Raw genomic sequence first — 21,046 nt, 5'->3', positions numbered from 1 at the left:
ATATTATGAACATCTGAAGCCTGTAGGGGAGCCTGTTCATTACATTTCTTGCACAAATATTTCGTAGAGTGGAATCGACGCTTACAGACATATTGATTTGAAGCCTTCAATCGCACACCAATGTTGATGCTTAATGTTTATTTTACTTTAGTGAAAGAGCTCACATGTTAATTAACTAGATGTTAATCACATCTCTGGACCACAGAGATGATTCATCTGCTCCTACCAGAAGACTGGGCAGGTTTCCTGCCCAAGAGGACGAGAACCTTACTTTTATCTATTCTCCAACCCACCCCCTCTCCACCACCAGAAAAAAAAAAAACCTTCTGGCATTCAGTTTTAATGCATTCATCTCCTCAGACATTTTGTATTTCACCTAGTTTCTGAAAAAATTTTCCAATAGCCCTCGCTTTCTCCAATTCTCTTGTTTGCCAGGGATAGTCCTGGTTCATGCCTGTTGTCCCAGCATAATTATTAATGTTGTCCTCATTATGTTCACTTGCATCACGGCTTAAGTAATTTTAACCAAATCCACCTCTTCGGCCTCATCTTTTACCTTGCTTCCTTCCATTTGCTGAGATTTTTCATGTTCTCCTGGAGCATGTCATGCCCTTAAATGGGCCTTGAAACAGATTTTTCCTTATCCACTCTTCCTCAGCCTCCTATCTCAGTTTCAAAGTTACTTCCGAAGCTTTCCCTATTTTACCGATCTAAGTCAAGGGTCATTGTTAAAAGGGTCCTTAGCATTTATCACAGCTATAATTCTACAATCGTTAGCATGGCTATCTCACTGATGCTGACTTGCCCTGCTAGATTCTATAAATCCCAAAATATGAATATAAATCTTTTAGAAAGATTAAATATTTGGCTTGGGCTAACTGAGGGGTTGTCTCGACCCCAGTTCTACCAAACCCCAACACCCAGAGAGGGGAGAGCTCTGCGGGATGCTTTGGTAAGGCTCTCTACCCCTTTCTTTCTTACGGGACCAGATATGGCTGGTGGATGCACAAGATGATTGCAGTGAAGAGCGCATCCTTTTAAGAACAGTATCTAGATCAAGTACAAATTGAAGAAAGATTATCTAGGAATTCCTTTGTATGCTTTAGACTTATTTTTCCTCTTTCTAGTGGCCTGATGGGTGATTTTGCTCCTACAAAAATATTTTTTTTTATTTAAAAAATTTTTTTTAACGTTTATTTATTTTTGAGACAGAGAGAGACAGAGCATGAACAGGGGAGGGGCAGAGAGAGAGGGAGACACAGAATCTGAAACAGGCTCCAGGCTCTGAGGTCTCAGCACAGAGCCTGACGCGGGGCTCGAACTCACGGACCGTGAGATCATGACCCGAGCCAAAGTCGGACGCTTAACTGACCGAGCCACCCAGGTGCCCCAAATATTTGTTAACAACAAAAACCGGGATCCTATTTATTGCATCCCTGGATTTTAGTATGAAGGGACCTTAGGGTTTATTCAAACCAATCAATTTATTTTCAGAGGAGAGAAAAAAGACAACAAGAGAAGTTATGAAAGTTACCCGGAGCGACACGGCTGCTCCCCAGAGGTTCGGTGGAACTGAGTTCAGATCAGTTATCTTGGATTCTTTGGCCTGAGAGCTGGCTCATAATAGAACTCTATGTAACATTTCCTTTATCACGTAGGGGAGGTCACAGGTGCTATGCATGAGGATCTGACTCCCCCAGGGTACTAGACTTGGTGATCACAGGTAATTGCTGCCTACGTGGGTCAGAATCCTCCCTTGCTATACACACATCCCCAGGGTCTGTGACACGTAGAGAGAGAGGAGTGAAGGAACCATCTCAGACTGCATACAGGAGACGATTTGACAAATGATCAGTGTTTGTCACGTCAACTCATATGCCCTATTCATGTCACCAGCCTGTAATAGATAAGCATTAATATGTATTATGTACTGAGTATCTGTGTCTCCCCAAATCCATATGTTGAAGCCCTAACTCCCAGTGCAAAGGTATTAGGAGTGGGGGACTTTGGAGTGCCCAAGCAGTGGGCAAGTGCCCAAGCTGTAAGTCCAACCAGCTGCTTTGCTTATCTACAGAACCAAGCCAATAGTGCATTCAGGGACCTTGGTGGCCTGTCTGATTCGGATCCTCAACCAAGAAGGGTTGCCAACATGGCTGCCTGTGCCCAGGGAAGGAACTGAATCACAGCCCCACCTGCTGTGGAGAGTGTCTTCTAGTCCCATTTGACCAGAAGGGCTGGTGACAATTTCTGGAAGCTTTGCTGCCCGGTGGTACTTGAGCTGAGAGGTGGGTGGGCAGAGCTGATCACCCCCACAGGAAAGCCAATACCAGACACGGAGTATTCCAGTGCCATACACAGGCAGGGGGATTAATTCATAACCAAGGCTAAAGATAGCCCAAGCCCTTCCTAACCGGAAAGGCTGTTTGGGAAATTGAGAGCAGCCTGGATCAACTTCTCCTCCTCCCACCCATGCGAAGTAACTGAAACATGACCTACCTACTGTGAAGAGTGTTTTCTGGCTCCATCTGACTAGAGGAGCTGGAGACAACTCTTGGGAGCTGTGCAGCCCAGCAGCACTTGAGAGGAGAGGTGAGCAGGCAGAGCCAGTTAGCCTATAGAACAAAGCCAAGGGCTCTGTTCAGTCAGGAAAATTGGGGTGCGGGTCAGCTTCAGTTAAGACAACACAAAGAGCTTCATGAATCAGTTTTAAAGCCGCCTTTTCCACTGCAGCTGGACAGAGAATCTAATTCATAATTCTGCCCATTGCTTAAAACAGCCTTGGGGCGCCTGGGTGGCTCAGTCGGTTGAGCGTCCGACTTCAGCTCAGGTCATGATCTCACGGTCTGTGAGTTCGAGCCCCACATCGGGCTCTGTGCTGAGACCTCAGAGCCTGGAGCCTGCTTCGGATTCTGTGTCTCCCTCTCTCTCTGCCCCTCCCCCACTCATGCTCTGTCTCTGTCTCAGATATAAATAAACATTAAAAAAAAACCAGTCTTCCATCTGTCTTAACAGGAACCCTACCCAGAGCATACAGGCAGCTGCATAGCCCATTCAATAGCCCTAGCTACAGTGACACTTGAACAGAGCCTAGACCATGGCTTCCCCCATCAATAGACCAAAACTGGTGGCCTCACCTGACCAGGGCATTTAGTGTGCACTCTGGCCTGATTTTGGTCCCCAAATACTGAGCTATCCAGGCACTGGATCCTTTTCTGCTACCCTGCCAGGGAAAGGAAGCGAATTCCTAGCCCTATCTATTTCTGAAAATAGTACCAAGTCCTTACTATCTAGTAAGCCTGACCAGAAAACCCCAAATTGACAAGTCCCTTAGTCAGACCAGCCAAAGAAAAATGGGAAAAGACCCAAATCAGCAAAACTAAAAGTGAAAAAGAAAACATTACACGTGATACTGCAGAAATTCACAGATCGTAAGAGGATACTGTGAGCAACTGTATTCTAACAAACCGAGCGACCTAGAAGAAATGGAAAATTTGCAGGAACATACCACTTCCCAAGAATGAGTCAGAAAGAAATAGGAAAACTGAACAGACCAACTACCGGTAAAGAGATTGGATCAGTAATAAAAAAATCTCATCATGAAGAATAGCTCAGGACTGGATGGCTTCACTGTTGAATTTTACCAAATATTTAAAGAATAATTAACACCAGTCCTTTTCAAACTCTTCCAAGAAATCAGAGGAGGGAACACCCAAACTAATTTTATAAGGCCAGCATTACCCTGATACCAATACCAGAAAAAGACACTTCTAGAAACAAACACAGACAAAAAATGACAGGTCAATATCCCTGATGAATACAGATGCAAAACTTCCCAGTGAAATAAGAGAAGACTGAATTCAGCAGCATGTTAAAAGGACCATTCACCGTAATCAAGTGCGACTTATCCTTGGGATGCAAGGAAGATTAAACATTCAAAAATCAATTAATGTGAGGTGTTATCACATTAATAGAATGCCAGAAAAAAAAAACATATGGTCATCTCAATAGATGCAGAAAAAGCATTTGAAAAAATTCAACATCCATTCATGTTAAAATCTCTTAACAAATTAGGTATAAAAGGAACATACCTCAACAAAATAAAGACCATGTATGACAAGACCACAGCCAACATCATACCCAATGGTGCAAAACTGAAAGCTTTTCCTCTAAGGTCAGGGACAAGACAACTGTGACCACTCTCATCACTCCTGCTCAACGTTGGAAACCCTAGTCAGAGCAATCAAGAGAGTCAGAGAAATAAAAGGTGTCAGAATTGGAAAGAAAGACAGGAAATTGTCTCTATTTGCAGATTACATATTTCTATATATTTTTATAAAGAAAGAATCCTAAAGACTGTCAAAAAAACTATCTGATCCAATCAACAAATTCAGTAAAGTTGTAGGGTACAAAAGTAACAGACACGAGTCAGTAGCATATCTGTAGACTAACAAGAAAATTTCTGAAAAAGAAATAAAGAAACCTATCCTTTTACCATAGCATCGAAAATGATAAAATACATAGGGATAAATGTACCTAAGGAAGTGAAAGATCTATACTACAGAAACTATAAAATATCGATGAAAGAAATCAAAGACACAAATAAATAGAAAGGTATCACATGCCATTCATTGGAAGAATAAATACTGTTAAAATGCCAATACCACCAAAAGCCAGGTTCAGTGCAATCTCTATCAAAATTCTAATGGCATTTTTTACAGGAGAAGGAAAAACACTTCTAAAATTTATATGGAACCGCAAAAGACTCCCAAAACCCAAAGAAATCTCAAGAAATAAGTACCAAGCAGGAGACATCATACTTCCTGATTTCAAGCTGCATCATAAAGCCATAGTCATTAAAACAGTACGGTTCTGTCAGAAAAACAAGCAAATAGACCAACAAAACAGAGTTGAGGGCCCGGAAATAAACCTTAGCATATATGGTCAGCTAATATTCAACAAGGGAGTCAAGAATACTCGATGCTGAAAAAACCGTCTTGTCAATAAATGGTGCTGAATAATTGGATATTCACATGTAAAAAGATGAAATGGACCCATTTCTCACACCACTCACAAAAATAACTCAAAATGAATTAAACACTGAAATATAAGACCTGAAATCATGGAACTCCTGGAAGAAAACATAGGAATAAAGCTTTCTGACATGGGTATTGGTAATGATTTTTTGGATATGACACCAAAAACACAAGCAACAGAACTGAAAGTAAATAAGTGGAACAACACCAAACTAAAAAGCTTCTGCACCGCCAGAGAAACCAAGAACAAAGTGCCAAAACAACCTACAGAAATGGGAAAAAAATTTTTGCACACCATATCTGATATGGAGCTAATATTCAAAATCTATAAAAAACTCATACAACTCAATAGCATGAAAACAGATACCACAATTAAAAAATGGGCAAAGGACCTGAATAGACATTTTTTCCAAAGAAGGTATACGAAAGGCCAGAAGGTACATGGAAAGATGCTCAACATCACTAGTCATTGGGGAAATGCAAATTAAAGCCACCATGAGGTATCACTTCAGGCCTGTTAGAATGGCTAGAATAAAAAAGACAAGAGGTAATGAATGCTGGTGGATGTAGAGAAAAGGAAACCCTTGTGTCCTGTTGGTGGGATTGTACATCAAATTGGAAAACAGCACAGAGGAGTCTCAAAAAAAGTCAAAAAATAGAACTACATAGATCAAGCAATTATACTTCTGGGAATATATCCAAAGGAACCAAAACCATTATCTGCACCTCCATGTTCATAGCAGCATCATTCACAATAGTCAAGACATGGAAACAACATAAGTGTCCTTGGATGGGTGGATGGATGGATGGATGGATAAAGAACCTGTGGTATATCTATACCACAATGGAGTATAAAGAGACTGTGGTATATCTACACCACACTGGCATCTTATTCAGCCATAAAAGAACAAGGAAATCCTACATCCTACCATTTGCAACAACGTAGGATAGACCTTGAGGGCATTAGACTAAGTGAAAGAAGTCAGAGAAAGACAAATACTATGTGAGCACATATATATGTGAAATCTAAAGAAACATACAAGCAAACACAATCTCGTAGGAAAAGAGATGAGACCTGTGATTACCAGAAGTGGGAGGGGCAGCGAAATTGGAAGAACGTGGGCAAACGGTACAAGTGTCCAGTTATAAGATAAGTAAGTACTCGGGATATAATGCACAACATGATGACCACAGCTGAAGTTGCTGTATAATACATAAACATGTAAGAGAGCAAATCTTAGGTTCTCATCACAAGGAGAGAATTTTTTCCTTTATTTTCTTTCTTTTATTTTTATTGTATCTATATGAAGAAATGGATGTTGGCTGAACCTCATGCCTTAATCATTTCACAGTATATGTAAATCAAGCCATCATGCTTGATACCTTAAACTTACCCAGTTCTCTATGCCAATCATTTCTCAGTAAAACTAGAAAAAAAGTAAATAAAAACAAACCCCACTGAGCTAGAGAGCCTCACTTCTATTTCCTTTAGCGGGAAGGGCTTAGCATAAAGTGTCTGGTTGACGATGACCTAGCCAGCAGTATCTTCTATTTCTCTTTAGTATTAAAAGTAATTTCCAATCAATATTCTCAAGCTTGGGAAACTTGATAGGTTGAGTGGAAAAATTCAGTTTTGAATGAGGTCACTGGGCATTCCTTACTTCCTCCCTTGGACATCTCTTTATTCTTATTATTCCTCTATTCGTGGCACACACATCTTCACCTCTTACTAATGGGCTTTTGAAGAGGAGAGCTTTTGGTGGTGAAGAAGAGAAATTTGCCCTTGTATGCAAAACCTGGTATGGAAAGAGTATGTGGAAAAAAATCTTACGGGGCTTATTCTCACAGACTCTATGTGGCTGGGACAGCCATGTGTGTAGCAAATTCTGTTTCTTGTTACTCTCGGAAACATGATTAGGCTGCATTTCTTAGCCTCCCCTGCAGTTAGGGAGAGCCCGGCGACTGAATTTTGATGAATGGGATATTGGAGGATATGAAGTATTCCATTTCTATACCATAAAACTCTTACAGGAAATTTTTCATACTCCATTTGCTGGGGAAGTAGCCAAATTGACTGCATACCTTTACCAAATCCACCACTCAAAATTCTAAATTTCCTCTTGATTTGCCTTCATAGATAGTCAGAAGTGCTGGTCAGTTCCTCTCACACTTGAGTTTAATCCTCCTTACTTCCAGATTGGATTCTGCTGTAAATTGGGGGAGACAATTCTCCATGGGCCTCTTGGATTTCTACAAGTTTTGTGAACAGAGGCACTGATAGGTTCCGTTTCAGACAATTTTTTCAAGGAGGACTATAAAGCAAACTGCCTTGGAAAATGTAGAGTCTCCCCCTGCAGAACGGGGTGGACTTGTTTACTCCCCAGGATAATAAAAATAATGTTTCCTTCTGGCTCAAAAGCTGAGCAGGTTGGCTGAGGTCCCTTTAAAAGACTGGAATTTCCTAAACTCAGGGGTTCCATTACATGTGTAGAATTCACTTGGGCCACTCTGTCCCACTGTGGGCTTTAAGGGGAGGGGCAAGGGGAACCAAGATGAACACAAAAAGTGTGGCCTGTGTAATGGGAACAGCAAAGTCCTTCGTCTCTGACCCAGGAATCTCATGTCTCCTGCCAGCATCTGTGAAACTGTGGTGGGCTGACCTGTTAGTAGGGTAAAATCTCAAGCTCATCACAGTTGTGAAAGCATTTGTTGGGAGAAATTTGAATGTTTAAAATGTATGAATATTTAAAATCCTCTGATGTTGTGGTTTCACACTTAGAAGGCTATCGTGCAGAAAAGCGGTTGTGTAAGTATATTCAAACACAAATACAAAGTTGTATATTTCAGGGCAGTGTCTGACAGTAGGAAATTAAAAAGAGCCTGCACATCTATCAATAGGAATATATTTAATTTAATGATAAGCATCCATATTCTGACTCCAATTCATCAACTAGAAATAAGCGAGCTTCTTCTGCACTGACATAGGACTGTTCCCGTGATTCATTTTTCATGGGAAAAAGCAAGTTATTCCATGATAATGTGAGTTATGAACGATTTTTTTATTCATTTATTCACTCATCAAACATTTATTGAGCATCTACTATGTGCCAGGACAGGTGATAATAAATTATAAGTGATGCTGACAATGTCCCTAACTTCATGTTGTGGGGAAACCGTATTAAAACAATAAATGAGGTAATTATATTGTTGTGAAGGAAATATTCAGAGTAATGTGATAGAAAGTTTGGGGGGGCCACCATAGGGGGGTGGAAGAGAGAATCTGTAGTTTCAGAGCGGTTCTGAGGCTATAGCAATGGAGTTGAAACCTCAGGTTTCAGAATAAGCTAGTGAGGCAGTGATCTGGGGGAAGAAAATTCAAGTCAGAGACCCAGAGCAGATAAAAGTTTCTTATGTTTGAGGACCACAAAGGAACCCATGATGGTCAGATGACCCTACTGATCAGGAGGGAGCGTGGTGACACTGAGGGCCATGACAAGATATTTGGATGTGGCAGAAAACCATGCAGGGCAGTGAAGGACCTGGTTGTCTTAGAAGATCATTCTTTTTTTTTTTAAGTTTATTTTATTTTGATAGATAATAAGGGGGAGGGGCAGAGAGAGAGGGAGAGAGAGAATCCCAAGTAAGCTCCACGCCTTGCATAGAGCCAGGCGTGGGGCTTGATCCCACGAACTGTGAGATCATGACCTGAGCCTGAATCAAGAGTCAGTCACTTAACTGAGCCACCCAGGTGTCCTTATTTAGAAGATCATTCTGATTGCTGTGTGATAAATAGATTTGAAGATATTCTCTCTTTATGTGTATGTGTGTATGTATGTGTGTACATATATATACATGCATGCATATATACATGTATGTATATATGTACACACATATGCACACACATACATGTACATCAATGTACACATATATACATATACATATATGTACACATATATGTGCATCCATGTATACATGGATGTATACATGTATATATTATATGCATACACATATGTAAACATGCATGCCTGTCTCTAATGTAGAAGTTTTCAAATATTAACCAAGTAACAGTTTGTGGTTTTGGTGGGAGAACTGGAGAACTACTCATTTTTTTCATAAAAAATATAAGGAAACACATTTTTTTATTTAAAAAATTTTTAATGTTTATTTACTTTTGAGAGAGAGAGAGGCAGTGTGGGAGTGGGGGAGGGGCAGAGAGAGAAGGAGACAGAATCTGAAGCAGGTTTCAGGCTCTAAGTTGTCAGCACAGAGCCCGATGTGGGGCTGGAACCCAGGGACTTCGAGATCATGACCTGAGCTGAAGTCAGATGCTTAATGGACTAAGCCACCCAGATGCCCCAGGAAACACATTTTGAATGTTAATAGGAAAAGATGGGAAAGGCCAGAATTCTGGAGCCAGGTTATATACCAGAACCAAGAGAGAATTTTCCTCCCATGATGTTACTAAATTATCTTAAAAACTTGGATACCGATTTATGTATTTGTTTATCACCAGATATGACAATATTAACATTGTTTAGAAAATAACCAGGTGTGTATATGCATGTACATGTTAACAAACATCGGCCAGTTCCTGGCAAGTGAATATGAATCGCCATCCCTAAAAAGAGGTTAAGTAAGGAAAAGGAACCACAAAGGATTTAATCACACAATCTTGTTTTCAACGAGTTAATAAACTGAAACCTGAAATAAAAGCAGAGGTATGCAATGAGCTGGTCAAGGAAACACTCATGAGATCTTCTGATAATGTTTGGCAACAATGTTATTTGGAGAAAGATCCTTTGTGATTGAAAGACTTTAAAGATTGCAAAATAGAAATTCAATATTTTCCCTTCTGTCAGTAAACAAAGAAATCCATATATATCCTCCTCCGTAAATACATGATTCCAGCCATTCATTTTTATGGCCATTTTTTTTACTAAGCCATCTTTCACTTTGATAACATAATTATAGTGGAACACAAAATTCCTTACTGATGCTAAGACCTCATTTAAGCTTCTACAAGCTCCCTATTTAGAGTGTATGTAGTTCTTGACCTAAATATTGTATGGCTATTGATAGTATCCTAGGAGAAACCTCACTAATCTATTTATTGGAATCTCATTACCCCAAAGACAGACACAGCCACCCCCACTTTTATTTTCTAAATTAGCCAGTCATCAGGGAGAAAATGTCATATTCTTCTTTTTAAGCAATAGGTTAAAAAACACAACTAAGGAATATGGGAGTAAATTGGCAAATTACCAGAGACAGAATATGTTTCGCTAGTGTATGTGAGAGCTTTTGGCCAGCCCCGTGATAAAGGCAGATAACCCTATGAGCCTTCATTGATCTTATATTTTCTTGTCTAAGGTGGGGGCTATCTATATTGAGGATTTGCAGTAATAACTCCAGGAGACTTGGAATTTATTCATGGATCCCTTAGAAAAATTACCAAACATCTTGTGTGTGCCAGGTACTGTACAGAATGAACGAAATGTATTTCTTATTTGATCCCTTTCTAGTGGCTAATCATCTTTTATTTGGTTTTCTGCCCTGTTAGATATGCCCCGCTTACTTTTTCAAAATTTATAGGTCCTCAAAAAGTACTGTGGAATTATATCTCCCTCCAAGGCTTGCATTTGACTTTTGCTTGGTCATTTGGAATTCACCTCAATTGGTATTGCATTTGAATAGCATATTTCCTATTGTTCTAGGCAGAGTGATTTATAACCGAGCTTGGGAAGGTTTGGTTTTTGACATGCTTAACACTGATGAATTAGGTGAAATATTTCTCAATTGCAAGCCTCTTCCCAAACTTCTTTTGAAGTGAAGCCTGACTTCTCTTATGGGACTGGAAAGGAAGGAGAAGGGTGAATAAAATATGAGGTGAGCAGAAGTACTGTCCTCAGACTAGTCAAGCTCCTACCCACATCATGACCGTGGCACAGCTACCCTGTTCTGGCCCACGTTTTTGTCAGTTCATCACTGGCTCTCCCTGGATTGGAGGAGCAGGTGAACAACTTTGTTTCTTTTCGCAGGGAAGGAAGAAGAAAACTACGGTTCTTTCCCTTAAAGCTTTTACTGGGGCTCTTCTTCCCTTCCCGCCTCAGTGTGGCTCAGACTACTAGCCCACAGTATTTTTGTCAACCTTCTAGGAGGGTATATACACTTTCTTGGAATTCTCTTACCGAAGTCAAGGATGTTCCTTGAATTCGTGTATCAGATATCACTTATTTTAAGAGTCTCGGGTGGATTCTCATAGGGTCTAAAAAGCCCTCTGATATCATAAAAGCTTCCTGTTTCTCTTTTTTTCCACTACTGATGCCAGGAGGTAAGCCTTCACAAAGGACTCCCTCTTGGCAGATAACTCTGTTCCGTGTGACCTCCTGAACTCAGAGAGAAGATGGGTGGTCTGGCCTGTGTCCCATACACATGTGGGTTCATGTGGCAAGTTCAGGACAATGTCTATAAAGCAATGCACCGTAAACTTTTGAGTGCCTTGGGATTACTCAGGGTGTAAGAATCGCAAGTTTGGGATCCTCGCCACCAGAGGTAACAATTCCATAAAACTGGGTTTAAGCTGCCTGAAATTGACACAGTCCTAAGTCCACATTGACCACAGTCCTTGTGGTGCAGGTGGTCTTGATTTTTACCCTTTGAGATAGATTATGCTGTGATGACAACCACTAGCTTGTGAATTGACAAACCAGGTGGAGTTTCTAGCCCCACAACTTAATGAAAGTAGGACTTTGGATATGCTAATCTTACTAACCAGAATCACTGTGACATCAGGTACACCAAAATGTATAAAGTAGCTTTCACAGCTCTCCATGATTTTTAATGTGACTTAATTTCAACCTAAGCCCCTCATGGCACACAGTATAGTTACACGCACCAGGTCACGCTAGGGAAATTTACAAGGGAAGGGTCCGCAGGAAGAGGCACAGAGTTACCTGGATCTCCTGGCTTTCTGCAGAGGTGCATGATGAGGCTGGGGCTTGCCGGACCCACTGTGGCTGTATTCCCGGGAAGGGACCCTGTGGTCTGTTGCTCTCCTCTCAGGGGATGAACATGAGAATGACCTTAACAGTGGGTGACACGCTTCTCCGTGAGTTCACCTGGTGTTGTGCGTAATTACAATGTAAAAACACCTGTTCGGGAGAGTGATGGGAAATGCCACCTGCTCAGTACTTGGGGACCAGGGAACACCTGTAGGAAAATGCAGCCTCTTCTTGAACAAGGGCAGTGTTTCTGGTTCCATCGAACTAATTTCTGGGCAATTCAGAGACATTTCCCAGGGGACCTGGCAGATAAACTCCGCAATATCTCACAAGATTTATGTAAGCATTGAACAGGATAACATATGAGAAGAATTAATTTAGCTCAGATGCACAGTAAAAATGTTCGTATATTTATCATTGTTTATACTTCATCCCTTTCCTGCATCCTACAGGGCCGAGGACACGTAAAACCTCTATGTTTTATGCTCCTGTGTCCCAAATTGGCTAATTGGTTATAATAGTTGTTGATGATGTTTTTGTTATTATTAATCCCGTTAATCTGACTTGAAACATTGCTGTAGATTTTTTTTTTCATTTCCTGAGGGAAGTTCCGTCTAAGCCAGAATTTTTTTTTTCCTCTCAAGCTTAGGTTGAACTCCATTATAATTCTAATAATTCGTCACAGACTTTTCCACATATGAATGGTTAGAAGCATTATGTAAGCAGCCGAATAGCTCAACCACCTTTCTAGGGAAAGGAAAGGCTGAATTTCACAAAGCTTGATTTTTGAAAACATTGCTATTTGAAGGACTGGCTCTGAAGTTGTTTTAATATATTGCATATTTTCACTAATGCTTGCAAACCTTTGTACGTGAGGCTTTGTGCCCTCATGCGGAATTATATGTAATACATAATGTTAATACACACAATCCATAATATTCTAAATTCAAATTTCAATAATACTATAAGATATATATACACGTATATGAATGTACTGACACAGGCAATGCGTCACTCTGCCAGAGTAGGGCTTTTTTACAGATTATTAAATAATCTGTAACTAAACTGTATATGTCTCATTGTTCAAAAAACACAAAAATGGTTATATCCTCTCTCATATATATTTACAATGCCTATACATAAACTCGATACCTACATATGCACTCAACAAAATTTGTTAAATATCCAAAATATTACCATCATTTGTGATTTGGAGATTTTTATTACCCACAAAGAATCCATGAGCGCAGAGTATTGAAGAATCCAGTATCCATGAATAGCGCTAGCTGGTTATAACGCGAGGGCTGTAGTAGAAGTTGTTTTGTGCGTCCTCAGTTCCCGAACATCTCCCTAGGGTCTGAGGCCATATTTGAAGTCTCTCAAATCACTCGGAAGACTCTTCCATTTTGTCCCAGAGAGGGGTGCCTCCCACATTTTAGAGGAAGTACCAAGGGCTGTGTTCATTCGAGCCCACTGACTGTCTTCTCAGAAATCACAGAATCCTACTCAAGGCAAAAAGGGGAGGAGCGATGAAGGGAGACTTTCTGGCACTGGAGAAGATCATGACATGGATTCATCTTCTTCCATCACAGGGATGGCGGCTTCTGTTTACATTCATGGCACTCACAGAGAGGAAACAGGAGACCCTCAACGCCCCCCCCCCCTCCATCCAAACAGAACCATCTCTAACCATGGGCTGCAGCTAAAATTTGGTCTCAGTGCTTCTACGCTTACCTCCCCTGTTCATTCTTTGGCCAGTTATTTTCCTAAAGCCAGCATTTGACCGTATTGCATTTCTTATTAAAAAATTTCCCTGTGTTCTACTTTTTAAAAAATGTTCATTTATTCATTTTTGAGAGAGAGTGAGCAGAGGAGGGGCAGAGAGAGAGAGAGAAGGAGACGGAGAATCCAAAGGAGGTTTCACACTGCCAATGCAGAGCCCCACCTGGGGGTTGAACTCATGAACTATGAGACCCTGACCTGAGCCAGAGTTAGATGTTTAACCAACTGAACTACCCAGGCGCCTCCTTTGATCCTAATGAAAGGGAACGACTTACTTGTTCCAAATACATCACACACACTCGCACTGAGTGCCTTTGTGTAGTGGTTTTTCAACTTGCAATAAATAAGACCATGTCCCCGAGCTCCCCCACCCCCACCCCGTTGTGTAGCCGCTACGTTTTCTGAAGTTTCTCCAGCTCTCCCGTAGAGACCAATGTCTCAGTCTCTTGTGTCTCTTCACCATCGCTGGCACTTCTCCCACATTACTGATAGGACAAGCAGGCTGTTTGCATGTCATTTTCCCTCCTCCCGCACTCTCTGGTCCTTAAGCATCTCTAGGGCAGGGACCGCGCCTTCTTCACCCACAACACCATGCCCTGCAAACGTGGCATATGAACTTGGATCAAAGAGAAAAGGGATTACAGTCAATGCAGCCAATGCTTTAAGAATCCTTAGCTCCTGGGGGTGTCTGGGTGGCTCAGTCATTAGGTGGCCAACTCTTGATTTCAGCTAAGGTCATGATCTTGCAGTTAGTGAGTTCGAGTCCCACGTCAGGCTCTGCACTGATGGCATGGAGTCCGATTGGGATTCTCTCTCTCTCTCCTTCTCTCACTGACCCTGCTCATGCTCTCTCTCTTTCTCTCTCTCGCACAAAATAAATAAACTTAAAAAAAAAAAGAATCCTTAGCTTCTCAGAGCTACTAGTGCATCTGGTCTTATACTAGGTGTTAAATAAAGAAGAGAAAAAGTGAGAACAAAGGAAAATGAGATAATAAATCAGTCAAGTATATCGTTCGGACCTTATTCTTTAAAGAACTTGAGAATGATGCATGGCTTAGACGTTGACAAGAAAATTAGACAATATTTGAGAAACTATATATTATGATCTTGCTCCTTTGTTTATACAGACTCCTTTACCAGTCCAGTCCATCTTAAAATGTGATAATTAAACATTATTGGTATTCAGCAGGCGTCAATATGCAGTAGGAAGGGCCTGAGTTCTAGAGTCAAATAGTATTAGGTTAAAATGTAGTTTTTCCCCCTAACCTGCCGTGTGGCTTCAGAAGCATTCTCTAACTTATTTGAACCTCAATGTTCTCATCTGTAAGTTAAGAATAGTAATAACTAGCTCTAAATTAAAATAATGCATGCTAAGTGCCTGATACATGAACACTGTCATTTATTATTATTATTAGTGGTTAGAGTAATATAAAGTTAATATAAATTTTATTAAGCACCCATAATGTCTTTAGCTTTGGTAACCTGTTTTTCCTAAAGGTCTCTAAAGAGAGTTAGTCTCTTCCTCCCTCCTTCCTTGTCTCTCTCTCTCTCTCTCTCTCTCTATATATATATATATGGCACAAAGCTTGCCATGTACAGAAACTCGGTAGAAGTTTGCTAAGCATCCAGAGTATCACCATCAATGAATCAATGAGCAGGGACTATTGAAAAATTTAGTATTGCCCCCCCCCCCCCCACCTTCACCTCTGAGCAACCCCGCCTCCACACTGCCCCTCAAGAGAGCTCTGGGCATTTCCATAACTGAGCCAGTGCACGATCATTATGCGCAAGATATAATCTGTCTACAAAAAAATTTCACATCACTTAAGGTGCTGATGGACATTTATGAGGGTATTAATATCTTCTTGAATAAATTGATAATAAACCGTTAATACGAGAGTAAAAATGTTCATGAAGTCGGAAACGTTTAGAACTCGGCAGCAACTAAACTGTACCAACCAAAAACCAGCAGGGAAACGATCCTTTTGTCATTTGACATTTTGAAATCCATTGACCTTTATCTCACTTGCAACAGTATTATGGTTTTATTTTATGGGCTTTCTCACTCCATTCCCAGCTGTTTTTCCTTGGTCTTGATTTCCAGAGGACAGAATAGCCCAGCCTCTCCTCTCCCCTTAGCTGCCTGGCTCTCACCTTGTCAGGGCAGCACAGACATTTGTTTGGAGTCCCGGGCAGGGGGGAAGGGCTGGGGGCATAGGTGTCCTGAGGTTCCGCTTTCTGTAGGAGGGAAATGACTGGGGCAAAGGAATTTTTATGCAAGAACAGGAGCCGAAACCAGAGAAGGAAAAAGGAGCGAGGACTGAGGGGGTTGTTGAGAGGAGAATTGCCACTTGCGTGGTGTGGGAAGGGCAGCACAATGTTGGAAAGGAACTGTTTTACTTATTTATTTTTATTTATTTTTTAATGTTTATTTATTTTATTTTATTTTTTAAATTTTTTAATGTTTATTTATTTTGGAGAGAGAGACAGAGCATGAGCGAGGGGGGTGGGTGGGCAGAGAGAGAGGGAGACACAGAATCTGAGCTGTCAGCACAGAGCCAGATGCGGGGCTCAAACCCATGAACCTTGAGATCATGACCTGAGCCAAAGTGGGACGCTTAACTGACTGAGCCACCCAGACGCCCCTGGAAAGGAACTGTTTTTATTTTTTTATTTTTTTATTTTTTATTAAAAAAAATTTTTTTTAACGTGTATTTATTTTTGAGACAGACACAGAGTGTGAACAGAGGAGGGGAAGAAAGAGAGGGAGACACAGAATCTGAAACAGGCTCCAGGCTCTGAGCGGTCAGCACAGAGCCCGACGCGGGGCTCGAACTCACGGACCATGAGACCATGACCTGAGCTGAAGTCGGATGCTTAACTGACCGAGCCACCGAGGCGCCCCAGAAAGGAACTGTTTTAATAAACATTATGTATGGTGAACAGAGCCAAGTCCTTCCCATCAAAAAGCATACACGCATCCCTGCTTGCAAGGAGGAGACACTCTATGTAGGAACACAAACCATGCCTGTGAAATCAGTAACTCTACACAAAGTTCTGGATCCTTGGTCCCTGTTGTAGTGATTTCCAGTTTTTTTTTCTTTCCTTCAGAACACTTTGTTTCTATGAAAATCTACTTATTTATTTTTTTTAATGTTTATTTCTGAGAGAGAGACAGTGTGTGAGCTGGGAGGTGCAGAGAGAGAGAGGGGCACAGAGGATCTGAAGTGGGTTCCCGCTGAAAGCAGAGAGCCTGATGCAGGGCTAGATCTCACCAGCCTTGAGTCATGACCTGTGAGCTGAAGTCAGACGCTCAACCGATTGAGCCACCCGGGTGCCCGAGAACCTATTTATTTTAAATTCCACTAAAAAGGAGGAACGCAGGCAGGGATCCCATCACTGTCTGCTTCTTAGGTCCTGGATCCTTAGCAGTGGTGGTCCTGAGGGACTTCCCAGGAAACCCTCACCTTCTGGGCCTCAGAGGGGAGGCCATTGCCCCGCAGGATGGGGTGCAGGCTCCTTGCCGATGTTCCTGGTTCCAGTCAGCTTCTTTCACCTGCCATTCTGCACCTCCCCTCCCCACACCCATCCCTGGTACAAACCATCGTGAACATTGGCTGTAGCTTAGACACCCCTGTCTGGCAAGCTTCCTATCCTTGCCATCTTTCTAAGATAGTCTTTCCTGCTTCATCTGCACGGTCAGTGAATGTCTTCTTATCTTACAAGATCTCCAAGATTCCACTCAACAGTGTATTTCTCTCTGGGGCGCCTGGGTGGCTCAGTCGGTTGAGTGTCCGACTTCGGCTCAGGTCATGATCTCACAGCTCATGAGTTCGAGCCCCGCATCCGGCTCTGTGCTGACAGCTCGGAGCCTGGAGCCTGCTTCGGATTCTGTGTGTCCCTTTCTCTCTGCCCCTCCCCTGCTAGCACTCTGTCTCTCTGTCTCTCTCAAAAATAAGTAAACATTAAAAAAATAGCCCCCACCCTGCCAAAAACAGTGTATTTCTCTGTTGGGGTCACGTTACCTTGAGCCTCCACCCTGCGAGAGACCCTGCGTGTCTGGGGTGCACTTGCCTTGCCCAGCGCAGCCCTCTGACACTGCATGGCAATTGCAGTATTGATGGGCCACTTTCCCTCCCCAGTGGTCTGTGTCTCAAGATTAGAGGACTTTCTCGAATCCTCTCTCCCCAGTTAGAGAGGAGTAATCCCCAGTTAGAGGGATTTCCTTCTCCGTCTGAAGGCGGCTGTGAGAGACTGATCTGATGGTCCACTGCTGCCTAAGAAACCGTCTTAAAAACAAGAAGCACACCGCATCCCCTTTTGCTGCCCGAATCTCAGTTTGGTGAGAAAATGTAGCTCACAAGGCAGAAAAGCATGCAGGGGCCAGGCCCCGTCACCTACAGCGGACTGGGAGGCTCTGCCTCTTCCCTTTGGCTCTGTATTCTGCGGGTCCCTCGGGTGATGGAGGCCCCGTGAAGCAGTGCATTCACTAATTTGTTTTGTGGAGAGAGCTTTTCCCAGAGATGGTGACCAAAGACTGGATTCGGGGCCATGGTAGCTGAAAACCTCTCTTTGGCTTCAGATCCCAACCCCCTTTTCCAGCCCAACTTTATCAGAGAACCCCGTGCACTGGGAGTGATGGGGCATCAATCAACCCTCTATGCCAGCTTCTGCTGAACTTAGATCCAATGGCTTGTTTTTCCTGTCTTCGGTTAATGAGATGCTTCAGAGGAGTGCAGGTAAGAGGTTGGGACCTGCAACCTCCATCATCAATAACCTACCAACACGCACATCACTGAAGCGGCTGTGCTGTGTTGCCCACGTATCTCGATCCCCTATCCCATATGCGATGTGATACACTCAACGATTCACGTTGAAAGGTAAGAAGCAGGATCCCTTGGGAGGCCTGGCGCCCTAACAGCAATTAGGAAGTACTCCGCCAGTATTTTTGGACTGATTCGGTGGTTGATTATCTGAAACCAGAAGACGCCACTGATCCTGCTTACGATTTCCTGATATGGCAACGGATCTGTGTGTGTGTTTCTGTAGTCCCAGAGAAGACAGGGTTGCATTCCACACATCTTCAGTTGTCTGTATTAACTCTCCATGCACAGCTCGTCCTGCTCGTCTGCCTTGGCTGGGAAAATGTGATAGAATGTGTCGTGTGGTGCTCAGGCTTGAGTTTGGCTCCACTGGGCCATGTGGTATAGGTTCAGAGCACAGGCCCTGTGTTCTCTGGGCTCGAATCCAGCTCTCTTACTACAGCGATGTGAGGTTGGGCAAGTTACTCACCTCATTAGGATTAAATTAGGTAAGGCCAGCAGAGTACTTAGAATAATCCCCAGCACTCAATAAATGTTAGCTAATATTATCATGAACGTTGGTATCATTTTTATTTGAATTTCTAATGAGGTATAGCCTTTCGATTTTTTTTTCATGTATAAAATGTGGATTGTCTCATTGGCACCCTGAACGTAATACTGAACTACAATGTAGGCCAACAAGAATAAAAAAAAAACAAAAAACCTTTCTCTAAATGAACCAGTGCTAAGAGTCTCTAATGCTCTTCCGTCTTTCATCAATGCACTTTCTTTAAATGCCTGGTCAAAAAATATTGCACATATCCTGTTCTTTTTTATCCAGAGCCATGGAAATGAGTTGCATGACGGGGCCGAGAAAGGTAGTCTCCTAGCAGATATCAGAGAGAGGGCATTCTGTGGAAGCTAATTGTTTTCACTGGTAGTACAAGATGTATGCCCCATGTTCCTGAAGGAAGACACTTAAGCCTCTTAGGTATCATTTAATTTGAGAAGTGGAAGAAATTAAATTATTCTGGGAAGGGCGATGAGAATCCCGTTGAAGGTAATGGAATGAAATATTGACTTAATTCGGGGATGCATGCAGACTGAGTTTCTCTCTGTTCCTGAAGCCTAGGCAAAGAGCACAGGGCACTCTGTAGTTACTGACTTGAATTTTAAAGCATTAGCAGCCCTTGCTACTGTTGGAGGAGGCCAACAGCAAGGAGATACCTCTTAAAATAATGGTTTAGAGGTTACATAATGAAAAGGGATCATGGCCAAGAACAGCAGAATAAAGAACTTCATGTGAAAGTATGAAGATAGGACAACTTGTCATGATTTGGGGTGAAGACCTTTATATTTATGGACATCACATCCTCATGTAAAAATGACTAATTTCTGCTTGAATGGTGACTGCTAAGGTACATGTCAGCTTAAATATTTATTTGTTATTAAAACAAAAATTTTTTAATGTTTATTTTTGAGAGAGAGCGAGCGAGCAGGGGAGGGCCAGATAGAGAGGGAGACACAGAATCCGAAGCAGATTCCAGGCTCTGAGCTATCAGCACAGAGCCCGACATGGGGCTTGAACTCACGAACTAGCTATGAGATCATGACCTGAGCTGAAGTCGGACGCTCAACTGAGTGAGCCACCCAGGCGTCCCAGCTGAAATATTTTATAATTGTGTAAGTGTAATTCCAAAATGCTATGTGTTTTTAGAATTAGAGGTCAGGAATGGAAAAATTTGAGTCCAAGGAAGGGCAAGAGCAGATATAGATACTTTACAACCGAGCCTTGGACAAGAGAAACACTGAAGAATACAAATGTGTTAGTGTTGGTGAAGATGTGTAAATCCTTAGTCTTAGTCTACACTTTCTTAGAGTGTTTGTGATTGTAGGACATCATAGTGCACATGTAAAGCCTTTAGCACAGAACTCCATACACATGATTGTTAGTTGCTACTGTTATGTGAGTAAAGGAAGAGGAATATGCTATCATTTTCTAGAGCACTCCATCAGCAGGTATCCTGGGTGGAGTTAAGTCATCCGAACCTATGGAATGATGGTTGAGCTCTGTGGAGAAATACTATTGGAGAATACTCTGTGGAGAAATACTAATGTCCCTGGGGCATTTCCTCTTAGGTAATCCAAGCCAAGGAAGTTATTAGAGGGTGCCCAAACCTTTTCTAGCATGAGTATTCAGTGACTCTGTCTCAGAAAGGCACTGGAAGGCTAGCGTCAACAGTGAAAGTCTATGGTTCTGTCATCAGAATGTTGGACTTGTGTTTATTATCGAATATTTATGTTGGATTGAAAAAGTTAAGCCATGCAAAGAATACTCCATTGCTTTTTCACCGAAACAAAAATATCAAGAGGAACTAGGAGAGGCAGTTAGGATTTCCAGCGTTCCAACAAGGAACAACAGCAGTAG

The sequence above is a fragment of the Panthera tigris genome, chromosome C1 (genome assembly GCF_018350195.1).
Source record: "Panthera tigris isolate Pti1 chromosome C1, P.tigris_Pti1_mat1.1, whole genome shotgun sequence".
In the NCBI taxonomy this organism is placed as follows: Eukaryota; Metazoa; Chordata; class Mammalia; order Carnivora; family Felidae; genus Panthera; species Panthera tigris.
Note: the sequence above shows the minus strand (reverse complement) of the source record.